General features: G+C 56.8%; 1 non-coding gene across 1 annotated transcript; it reads left to right on the plus strand.

Moving 5' to 3' along the window:
• Positions 1-593: 593 nt before the first annotated feature.
• On the plus strand, positions 594-666 carry TRNAR-UCU. The gene has a single exon. It is a non-coding gene; the product is annotated as a tRNA-Arg (tRNA).
• Positions 667-13,192: the final 12,526 nt, after the last annotated feature.

Here is a 13,192-nt window from a genome sequence, read left to right on the forward strand (position 1 = left end):
CTTTCTCTGGAGAAATGAGAACTTTTCCCACCAGCGAGGTCCTTCATGGAGAAGGCCAAGGCCTCACTCACACGAGGTGTATGAATCTATACCCTGTGCAGGGGCTGTGTTAGCCCCAAACAGGACATCCATGTGGGTGCAGTTGCGCGGACACACCCTGGGTGCGTTCGGGGCCGTGCACGGCACCCACACAGAGGTCACATTGGGTACAGTTGACAGCAATGGGACTGCCTACACAGGATGCTGGGAACACCTGTGCATCCCCATTCTAATTTGGGGACCACTGTACCCCTCTTTGTTATTTGGGGTGTGTCTTATTATAGGAGCCTTATATATTGTAGTTTAGGAGAAGTTTAGAGTGTTGTGTGTTGAGTGGACACAACTGACGTACCCCGCTCAGCGGGGGCGGGCCTTAGAGAACAGAGGCCCGCATATGGGCAGCACATAGGCTTAGTGGTGAGCCTTGCAGCACTGGGGTCCTTGGTTCAAATCCTAACCAGGACACCATCTGCATGGAGTTTGCATGTTCTCCCTGTGCTTGCGTGGGTTTCCTCCGGGTACTCCGGTTTCCTCCCACACTACATGCTACCTTTGCGTTGGTGGTGCAGTGGTTAGCACAGCTGCTTTCTAAGCAGCTGACCCGGGTTCGATTCCCGGCCAAACGCAATCTCCAATACTTGGAGTCCTCAGAGAGAAAATCGCTATACAAGGTCAGTGGTGAGTATAGATTAGCGGTGGAATAAAGAATGAAGAGAATGTGTGGAGATTCTGAATCACCAACTATCAATGTAAGTGGAGAAACAAGACGATTGACATTACTGATATACCCGACACAGCGGGGGCGGGCCTTAGAGAATACACTACACAGCGGGGGCGGGCCTTAGAGAATACCCTACACAGCGGGGGCGGGCCTTAGAGAATACCCTACACAGCGGGGGCGGGCCTTAGAGAATACACTACAGAGCGGGGGCGGGCCTTAGAGAATACACTACACAGCGGGGGCGGGCCTTAGAGAACAGAGGCTGCATATGGGCAACACAGAGCCTTGCAGAACTGGGGTCCATGGTTTAAATCCTGACCAGGACACTAGCTGCATGGAGTTTGCATGCTCTCCCTGTGCTTGCGTGGGTTTCCTCTGAGTACTCCGGTTTCCTCCTACACTCCAAAGACATGCTACCTCACATTGGTGGTGCAGTGATGAGCATAGCTGCTAACTGAGCAGCTGACCAGGCCAATGCAATCTCACAAGAGGGATGCCTCATCTGGTAAAGTGTCACCCCCCCCCCCCCCATCATATTTGTATATACAATGTTCTCTCTACAGTACTGTGCAAAATGTTGGCCAGGTGTGAACAAATGCTGTAACCATAGGGGCCATGTGATCCCTTCCTGGCCGTGTCCTGGTCAGAGATCACCATGAACCTACCATAGGGGCCATGTGATCCCTTCCTGGCCGTGTCCTGGTCAGAGATCACCATGAACCTACCATAGGGGCCATGTGATCCCTTCCTGGCCGTGTCCTGGTCGGAGATCACCATGAACCTACCATAGGGGCCATGTGATCCCTTCCTGGCCATGTCCTGGTCAGAGATCACTATGAACCTACCATAGGGGCCATGTGATCCCTTCCTGGCCATGCCCTGGTCGGAGATCACCATGAACCTACCATAGGGGCCATGTGATCCCTTCCTGGCCGTGTCCTGGTCGGAGATCACCATGAACCTACCATAGGGGCCATGTGATCCCTTCCTGGCCGTGTCCTGGTCAGAGATCGCTATGAACCTACCATAGGGGCCATGTGATCCCTTCCTAGCCATGTCCTGGTCAGAGATCACCATGAACCTACCATAGGGGCCATGTGATCCCTTCCTGGCCATGTCCTGGTCGGAGATCACCATGAACCTACCATAGGGGCCATGTGATCCCTTCCTGGCCGTGTCCTGGTCAGAGATCACCATGAACCTACCATAGGGGCCATGTGATCCCTTCCTATCTATGTCCTGGTCAGAGATCACTATGAACCTACCATAGGGGCCATGTGATCCCTTCCTGGCCGTGTCCTGGTCAGATATCACCATGAACCTACCATAGGGGCCATGTGATCCCTCCCTGGCCATGTACTGGTCGGAGATCACCATGAACCTACCATAGGGGCCATGTGATCCCTTCCTGGCCGTGTCCTGGTCGGAGATCACCATGAACCTACCATAGGGGCCATGTGATCCCTTCCTGGCCGTGTCCTGGTCAGAGATCACCATGAACCTACCATAGGGGCCATGTGATCCCTTCCTAGCCATGTCCTGGTCAGAGATCACTATGAACCTACCATAGGGGCCATGTGATCCCTTCCTAGCCATGTCCTGGTCAGAGATCCCCATGAACCTACCATAGGGGCCATGTGATACCTTCCTGGCCATGTCCTGGTCGGAGATCACCATGAACCTACCATAGGGGCCATGTGATCCCTTCCTGGCCGTGTCCTGGTCAGAGAGCACCATGAACCTACCATAGGGGCCATGTGATCCCTTCCTGGCCGTGTCCTGGTCAGAGATCACCATGAACCTACCATAGGGGCCATGTGATCCCTCCCTGGCCGTGTCCTGGTCAGAGATCACTATGAACCTACCATAGGGGCCATGTGATCCCTTCCTGGCCGTGTCCTGGTCAGAGATCACCATGAACCTACCATAGGGGCCATGTGATCCCTCCCTGGCCGTGTCCTGGTCGGAGATCACCATGAACCTACCATAGGGGCCATGTGATCCCTTCCTGGTCGTGTCCTGGTCGGAGATCACCATGAACCTACCATAGGGGCCATGTGATCCCTTCCTGGCCGTGTCCTGGTCGGAGATCACCATGAACCTACCATAGGGGCCATGTGATCCCTTTCTAGCCGTGTCCTGGTCGGAGATCACCATGAACCTACCATAGGGGCCATGTGATCCCTTCCTGGCCGTGTCCTGGTCGGAGATCACCATGAACCTACCATAGGGGCCATGTGATCCCTTTCTGGCCGTGTCCTGGTCGGAGATCACCATGAACCTACCATAGGGGCCATGTTATCCCTTCCTGGCCGTGTCCTGGTCAGAGATCACCATGAACCTACCATAGGGGCCATGTGATCCCTTCCTGGCCGTGTCCTGGTCAGAGATCACCATGAACCTACCATAGGGGCCATGTGATCCCTTCCTGGCCATGTCCTGGTCAGAGATCACCATGAACCTACCATAGGGGCCATGTGATCCCTTCCTGGCCATGTCCTGGTCGGAGATCACCATGAACCTACCATAGGGGCCATGTGATCCCTTCCTGGCCGTGTCCTGGTCAGAGATCACCATGAACCTACCATAGGGGCCATGTGATCCCTTCCTGGCCATGTCCTGGTCGGAGATCACCATGAACCTACCATAGGGGCCATGTGATCCCTTTCTAGCCGTGTCCTGGTCGGAGATCACCATGAACCTACCATAGGGGCCATGTGATCCCTTCCTGGCCGTGTACTGGTCGGAGATCACCATGAACCTACCATAGGGGCCATGTGATCCCTTCCTGGCCGTGTCCTGGTCAGAGATCACCATGAACCTACCATAGGGGCCATGTGATCCCTTCCTAGCCATGTCCTGGTCAGAGATCACTATGAACCTACCATAGGGGCCATGTGATCCCTTCCTAGCCATGTCCTGGTCAGAGATCCCCATGAACCTACCATAGGGGCCATGTGATACCTTCCTGGCCATGTCCTGGTCGGAGATCACCATGAACCTACCATAGGGGCCATGTGATCCCTTCCTGGCCGTGTCCTGGTCAGAGAGCACCATGAACCTACCATAGGGGCCATGTGATCCCTTCCTGGCCGTGTCCTGGTCAGAGATCACCATGAACCTACCATAGGGGCCATGTGATCCCTCCCTGGCCGTGTCCTGGTCAGAGATCACCATGAACCTACCATAGGGGCCATGTGATCCCTCCCTGGCCGTGTCCTGGTCAGAGATCACCATGAACCTACCATAGGGGCCATGTGATCCCTCCCTGGCCATGTACTGGTCGGAGATCACCATGAACCTACCATAGGGGCCATGTGATCCCTCCCTGGCCATGTACTGGTCGGAGATCACCATGAACCTACCATAGAGGCCATGTGATCCCTCCCTGGCCGTGTCCTGGTCAGAGATCACCATGAACCTACCATAGGGGCCATGTGATCCCTTCCTGGCCGTGTCCTGGTCAGAGATCACCATGAACCTACCATAGGGGCCATGTGATCCCTTCCTGGCCGTGTCCTGGTCAGAGATCACCATGAACCTACCATAGGGGCCATGTTATCCCTTCCTGGCCGTGTCCTGGTCAGAGATCACCATGAACCTACCATAGGGGCCATGTGATCCCTTCCTGGCCGTGTCCTGGTCAGAGATCACCATGAACCTACCATAGGGGCCATGTGATCCCTTCCTGGCCATGTCCTGGTCAGAGATCACCATGAACCTACCATAGGGGCCATGTGATCCCTTCCTGGCCATGTCCTAGTCAGAGATCACCATGAACCTACCATAGGGGCCATGTGATCCCTTCCTGGCCGTGTCCTGGTCGGAGATCACCATGAACCTACCATAGGGGCCATGTGATCCCTTCCTGGCCGTGTCCTGGTCAGAGATCACCATGAACCTACCATAGGGGCCATGTGATCCCTTCCTGGCCGTGTCCTGGTCAGAGATCACCATGAACCTACCATAGGGGCCATGTGATCCCTTCCTGGCCATGTCCTGGTCGGAGATCACCATGAACCTACCATAGGGGCCATGTGATCCCTTTCTAGCCGTGTCATGGTCAGAGATCACTATGAACCTACCATAGGGGCCATGTGATCCCTTCCTGGCCGTGTCCTGGTCGGAGATCACCATGAACCTACCATAGGGGCCATGTGATCCCTTCCTGGCCGTGTCCTGGTCAGAGATCGCCATGAACCTACCATAGGGGCCATGTGATCCCTTCCTAGCCATGTCCTGGTCAGAGATCACCATGAACCTACCATAGGGGCCATGTGATCCCTTCCTGGCCATGTCCTGGTCGGAGATCACCATGAACCTACCATAGGGGCCATGTGATCCCTTCCTGGCCGTGTCCTGGTCAGAGATCACCATGAACCTACCATAGGGGCCATGTGATCCCTTCCTATCTATGTCCTGGTCAGAGATCACTATGAACCTACCATAGGGCCATGTGATCCCTTCCTGGCCGTGTCCTGGTCAGATATCACCATGAACCTACCATAGGGGCCATGTGATCCCTCCCTGGCCATGTACTGGTCGGAGATCACCATGAACCTACCATAGGGGCCATGTGATCCCTTCCTGGCCGTGTCCTGGTCGGAGATCACCATGAACCTACCATAGGGGCCATGTGATCCCTTCCTGGCCGTGTCCTGGTCAGAGATCACCATGAACCTACCATAGGGGCCATGTGATCCCTTCCTAGCCATGTCCTGGTCAGAGATCACTATGAACCTACCATAGGGGCCATGTGATCCCTTCCTAGCCATGTCCTGGTCAGAGATCCCCATGAACCTACCATAGGGGCCATGTGATACCTTCCTGGCCATGTCCTGGTCGGAGATCACCATGAACCTACCATAGGGGCCATGTGATCCCTTCCTGGCCGTGTCCTGGTCAGAGAGCACCATGAACCTACCATAGAGGCCATGTGATCCCTTCCTGGCCGTGTCCTGGTCAGAGATCACCATGAACCTACCATAGGGGCCATGTGATCCCTTCCTGGCCATGTCCTGGTCAGAGATCACCATGAACCTACCATAGGGGCCATGTGATCCCTTCCTGGCCGTGTCCTGGTCAGAGATCACCATGAACCTACCATAGGGGCCATGTTATCCCTTCCTGGCCGTGTCCTGGTCAGAGATCACCATGAACCTACCATAGGGGCCATGTGATCCCTTCCTGGCCGTGTCCTGGTCAGAGATCACCATGAACCTACCATAGGGGCCATGTGATCCCTTCCTGGCCATGTCCTGGTCAGAGATCACCATGAACCTACCATAGGGGCCATGTGATCCCTTCCTGGCCATGTCCTGGTCGGAGATCACCATGAACCTACCATAGGGGCCATGTGATCCCTTCCTGGCCGTGTCCTGGTCAGAGATCACCATGAACCTACCATAGGGGCCATGTGATCCCTTCCTGGCCATGTCCTGGTCGGAGATCACCATGAACCTACCATAGGGGCCATGTGATCCCTTTCTAGCCGTGTCCTGGTCGGAGATCACCATGAACCTACCATAGGGGCCATGTGATCCTTTCCTGGCCATGTCCTGGTCGGAGATCACTATGAACCTACCATAGGGGCCATGTGATCCCTTCCTGGCCATGTCCTGGTCGGAGATCACCATGAACCTACCATAGGGGCCATGTGATCCCTTCCTAGCCGTGTCCTGGTCGGAGATCACCATGAACCTACCATAGGGGCCATGTGATCCCTTCCTAGCCGTGTCCTGGTCGGAGATCACCATGAACCTACCATAGGGGCCATGTGATCCCTTCCTGGTCGTGTCCTGGTCAGAGATCACCATGAACCTACCATAGGGGCCATGTGATCCCTTCCTGGCCATGTCCTGGTCGGAGATCACCATGAACCTACCATAGGGGCCATGTGATCCCTTTCTAGCCGTGTCCTGGTCGGAGATCACCATGAACCTACCATAGGGGCCATGTGATCCCTTCCTGGCCATGTCCTGGTCGGAGATCACCATGAACCTACCATAGGGGCCATGTGATCCCTTTCTGGCCGTGTCCTGGTCGGAGATCACCATGAACCTACCATAGGGGCCATGTTATCCCTTCCTGGCCGTGTCCTGGTCAGAGATCACCATGAACCTACCATAGGGGCCATGTGATCCCTTCCTGGCCGTGTCCTGGTCAGAGATCACCATGAACCTACCATAGGGGCCATGTGATCCCTTCCTGGCCATGTCCTGGTCAGAGATCACCATGAACCTACCATAGGGGCCATGTGATCCCTTCCTGGCCATGTCCTGGTCGGAGATCACCATGAACCTACCATAGGGGCCATGTGATCCCTTCCTGGCCGTGTCCTGGTCAGAGATCACCATGAACCTACCATAGGGGCCATGTGATCCCTTCCTGGCCATGTCCTGGTCGGAGATCACCATGAACCTACCATAGGGGCCATGTGATCCCTTTCTAGCCGTGTCCTGGTCGGAGATCACCATGAACCTACCATAGGGGCCATGTGATCCCTTCCTGGCCGTGTACTGGTCGGAGATCACCATGAACCTACCATAGGGGCCATGTGATCCCTTCCTGGCCGTGTCCTGGTCAGAGATCACCATGAACCTACCATAGGGGCCATGTGATCCCTTCCTAGCCATGTCCTGGTCAGAGATCACTATGAACCTACCATAGGGGCCATGTGATCCCTTCCTAGCCATGTCCTGGTCAGAGATCCCCATGAACCTACCATAGGGGCCATGTGATACCTTCCTGGCCATGTCCTGGTCGGAGATCACCATGAACCTACCATAGGGGCCATGTGATCCCTTCCTGGCCGTGTCCTGGTCAGAGATCACCATGAACCTACCATAGGGGCCATGTGATCCCTTCCTGGCCGTGTCCTGGTCAGAGATCACCATGAACCTACCATAGGGGCCATGTGATCCCTCCCTGGCCGTGTCCTGGTCAGAGATCACTATGAACCTACCATAGGGGCCATGTGATCCCTCCCTGGCCGTGTCCTGGTCAGAGATCACCATGAACCTACCATAGGGGCCATGTGATCCCTCCCTGGCCATGTCCTGGTCGGAGATCACCATGAACCTACCATAGGGGCCATGTGATCCCTCCCTGGCCATGTACTGGTCGGAGATCACCATGAACCTACCATAGAGGCCATGTGATCCCTCCCTGGCCGTGTCCTGGTCAGAGATCACCATGAACCTACCATAGGGGCCATGTGATCCCTTCCTGGCCGTGTCCTGGTCAGAGATCACCATGAACCTACCATAGGGGCCATGTGATCCCTTCCTGGCCGTGTCCTGGTCAGAGATCACCATGAACCTACCATAGGGGCCATGTTATCCCTTCCTGGCCGTGTCCTGGTCAGAGATCACCATGAACCTACCATAGGGGCCATGTGATCCCTTCCTGGCCGTGTCCTGGTCAGAGATCACCATGAACCTACCATAGGGGCCATGTGATCCCTTCCTGGCCATGTCCTGGTCAGAGATCACCATGAACCTACCATAGGGGCCATGTGATCCCTTCCTGGCCATGTCCTGGTCAGAGATCACCATGAACCTACCATAGGGGCCATGTGATCCCTTCCTGGCCGTGTCCTGGTCGGAGATCACCATGAACCTACCATAGGGGCCATGTGATCCCTTCCTGGCCGTGTCCTGGTCGGAGATCACCATGAACCTACCATAGGGGCCATGTGATCCCTTCCTGGCCATGTCCTGGTCGGAGATCACCATGAACCTACCATAGGGGCCATGTGATCCCTTCCTAGCCGTGTCCTGGTCGGAGATCACCATGAACCTACCATAGGGGCCATGTGATCCCTTTCTAGCCGTGTCCTGGTCGGAGATCACCATGAACCTACCATAGGGGCCATGTGATCCCTTCCTGGCCATGTCCTGGTCGGAGATCACCATGAACCTACCATAGGGGCCATGTGATCCCTTCCTGGCCGTGTCCTGGTCGGAGATCACCATGAACCTACCATAGGGGCCATGTGATCCCTTCCTAGCTGTGTCCTGGTCGGAGATCACCATGAACCTACCATAGGGGCCATGTGATCCCTTCCTGGCCGTGTCCTGGTCGGAGATCACTATGCGGACGCACTAATAACCCCCAGCACTGGTGTCAGCGGACGCACTAATAACCCCCGGCATTGGTGTCAGCGGACGCACTAATAACCCCCGGCATTGGTGTCAGCGGACGCACTAATAACCCCCAGCACTGGTGTCAGCGGACGCACTAATAACCCCCGGCATTGGTGTCAGCGGACGCACTAATAACCCCCGGCATTGGTGTCAGCGGATGCACTAATAACCCCCAGCACTGGTGTCAGCGGACGCACTAATAACCCCCGGCATTGGTGTCAGCGGACGCACTAATAACCCCCGGCACTGGTGTCAGCGGACGCCGCTGGACTCCAATCGATCGCTCCTCCTCCTCTGCTGCGGACGCCGCTGGACTCTAAGCGATCGCTCCTCCTCCTCTGCTGCAGACGCCGCTACATAGCAACCAGACCCCTCCCGCTACATAGCGACCAGACCCCTCCCACGACATAGCGACCAGACCCCTCCCGCTACATAGCAACCAGACCCTTCCCGCTACATAGCAACCAGACCCCTCTCGCTACATAGCAACCAGACCCCTCCCGCTACATAGCAACCAGACCCTTCCCGCTACATAGCAACCAGATCCCTCCCGCTACATAGCAACCAGACCCCTCCCGCTACATAGCAACCAGACCCTTCCCGCTACATAGCAACCAGACCCTTCCCGCTACATAGCGACCAGATCCCTCCAGCTACATAGCAACCAGACCCTTCCCGCTACATAGCGACCAGACCCCTCCCACTACATAGCAACCAGACCCCTCCCCCTCCCGCTACATAGCGACCAGACCCCTCCCGCTACATAGCAACCAGACCCCTCCCGCTACATAGCAACCAGACCCCTCCCGCTACATAGCAACCAGATCCCTCCAGCTACATAGCAACCAGACCCCTCCCGCTACATAGCAACCAGACCCCTCCCGCTACATAGCAACCAGACCCCTCCCGCTACATAGCAACCAGACCCCTCCAGCTACATAGCAACCAGATCCCTCCAGCTACATAGCAACCAGATCCCTCCAGCTACATAGCAACCAGACCCCTCCCGCTACATAGCAACCAAACCCCTCCCGCTACATAGCAACCAGACCCTTCCCGCTACATAGCGACCAGATCCCTCCAGCTACATAGCAACCAGACCCTTCCCGCTACATAGCAACCAGACCCCTCCCGCTACATAGCAACCAGACCCCTCCCCCTCCCGCTACATAGCGACCAGACCCCTCCCGCTACATAGCAACCAGACCCCTCCCGCTACATAGCGACCAGACCCCTCCCGCTACATAGCGACCAGACCCCTCCCGCTACATAGCGACCAGACCCCTCCCGCTACATAGCAACCAGACCCCTCCCGCTACATAGCAACCAGACCCCTCCAGCTACATAGCAACCAGACCCCTCCCGCTACATAGCGACCAGACCCCTCCTGCTACATAGCAACCAGACCCCTTCAGCTACATAGCAACCAGACCCCTCCCCCTCCATAGCGACCAGACCCCTCCAGCTACATAGCAACCAGATCCCTCCAGCTACATAGCAACCAGACCCTTCCCGCTACATAGCGACCAGACCCCTCCCGCTACATAGCGACCAGACCCCTCCCGCTACATAGCGACCAGGCCCCTCCCGCTACATAGCAACCAGACCCCTCTCGCTACATAGCAACCAGACCCCTCCCGCTACATAGCAACCAGACCCTTCCCGCTACATAGCGACCAGACCCCTCCTGCTACATAGCAACCAGGCCCCTCCCGCTACATAGCAACCAGACCCCTCCCGCTACATAGCAACCAGACCCTTCCCGCTACATAGCGACCAGACCCTTCCCGCTACATAGCGACCAGACCCTTCCCGCTACATACCGACCAGACCCCTCCCCCTCCATAGCGACCAGACCCCTCCCGCTACATAGCGACCAGATCCCTCCCGCTACATAGCGACCAGATCCCTCCAGCTACATAGCAACCAGACCCCTCTCGCTACATAGCAACCAGACCCCTCCCGCTACATAGCGACCAGACCCCTCCCGCTACATAGCAACCAGACCCCTCTCGCTACATAGCAACCAGACCCCTCCCGCTACATAGCAACCAGACCCTTCCCGCTACATAGCAACCAGACCCCTCTCGCTACATAGCAACTAGACCCCTCCCGCTACATAGCAACCAGACCCTTCCCGCTACATAGCGACCAGATCCCTCCAGCTACATAGCAACCAGACCCCTCCCCCTCCATAGCGACCAGACCCCTCCTGCTACATAGCAACCAGGCCCCTCCCGCTACATAGCAACCAGACCCCTCCCCCTCCCGCTACATAGCGACCAGACCCCTCCCGCTACATAGCAACCAGACCCCTCCCGCTACATAGCAACCAGACCCTTCCCGCTACATAGCGACCAGACCCTTCCCGCTACATAGCGACCAGACCCTTCCCGCTACATAGCGACCAGACCCCTCCCCCTACATAGCGACCAGACCCCTCCCCCTACATAGCAACCAGATCCCTCCCGCTACATAGCAACCAGGCCCCTCCCGCTACATAGCAACCAGATCCCTCCAGCTACATAGCGACCAGACCCCTCCCCCTACATAGCGACCAGATCCCTCCAGCTACATAGCAACCAGATCCCTCCAGCTACATAGCAACCAGACCCCTCTCGCTACATAGCAACCAGACCCCTCCCGCTACATAGCGACCAGACCCCTCCCGCTACATAGCAACCAGACCCCTCTCGCTACATAGCAACCAGACCCCTCCCGCTACATAGCAACCAGACCCTTCCCGCTACATAGCAACCAGACCCCTCTCGCTACATAGCAACCAGACCCCTCCCGCTACATAGCAACCAGACCCTTCCCGCTACATAGCGACCAGATCCCTCCAGCTACATAGCAACCAGACCCCTCCCCCTCCATAGCGACCAGACCCCTCCTGCTACATAGCAACCAGGCCCCTCCCGCTACATAGCAACCAGACCCCTCCCCCTCCCGCTACATAGCGACCAGACCCCTCCCGCTACATAGCAACCAGACCCCTCCCGCTACATAGCAACCAGACCCTTCCCGCTACATAGCAACCAGATCCCTCCAGCTACATAGCAACCAGACCCCTCCCCCTCCCGCTACATAGCAACCAGACCCTTCCCGCTACATAGCGACCAGACCCTTCCCGCTACATAGCGACCAGACCCTTCCCGCTACATAGCGACCAGACCCCTCCCCCTACATAGCAACCAGATCCCTCCCGCTACATAGCAACCAGGCCCCTCCCGCTACATAGCAACCAGACCCTTCCCGCTACATAGCGACCAGACCCCTCCCCCTACATAGCGACCAGACCCCTCCCCCTACATAGCAACCAGATCCCTCCCGCTACATAGCAACCAGACCCCTTCAGCTACATAGCAACCAGACCCCTCCCCCTCCATAGCGACCAGACCCCTCCAGCTACATAGCAACCAGATCCCTCCAGCTACATAGCAACCAGATCCCTCCCGCTACATAGCAACCAGATCCCTCCCGCTACATAGCGACCAGACCCCTCCCCCTCCCGCTACATAGCAACCAGACCCTTCCCGCTACATAGCGACCAGACCCCTCCCCCTCCCGCTACATAGCAACCAGACCCTTCCCGCTACATAGCAACCAGACCCCTCCCCCTCCCGCTACATAGCGACCAGACTCCCGTCACTTCCGTCTCCCCAATATAAACACAGAACTGTCAGAAGACGCAGAGCACGCCCCTTCCTCTCACACTCCGCCCACTCCTCTCCGGGGACACCTGTGATTGGCGGAGAACGAACTTTCCCCTCCTTCATGTCGGAGGACAGAATGGAAGAGGGGCGTGGCTAACCTCACGTCAATCTACGGGCAGCACGTGTGTGCCGAGGGCGGGGCATCGCTGGCAGTAAAAATGATGGCTGCGGGCTGATTATTTTACTGCGCATGCGCCGTTCTCAAAGCCGCTGGTGGCTCGTACACAGTCGGCCTTTTTCGGCTCGGCGGGCGCATGCGCAGTGAGTAAGTGACGTAACTTCGCTGTGAATAAGGAGTGGGCGTGTCTGTCTCTACAGGGGGGAGGGGGCGGAGCTAGTCGCTGTACTGACAGAGATGAGTCCGGTGTGACGTAAGCGAGTGGGCGGGGAACATGAGGGGAGGGAACTCAACAGAGATGGGCGGGGAAAGAGCGAATGGCGAACCGAAGAGGGAGGAGCTGAGGGGGCGTGTCAGCGTGTAGTGGGCGGGGATCGGGAGGGAGGGACTAAACCGAGCTGGGCGGGGAAAGAGCGAATGGAGAGGGAGGAGCTGAGGAAATGCAAAGAGC

The sequence above is a fragment of the Rana temporaria genome (genome assembly GCF_905171775.1).
Source record: "Rana temporaria chromosome 5 unlocalized genomic scaffold, aRanTem1.1 chr5w, whole genome shotgun sequence".
Taxonomy (NCBI): domain Eukaryota; kingdom Metazoa; phylum Chordata; class Amphibia; order Anura; family Ranidae; genus Rana; species Rana temporaria.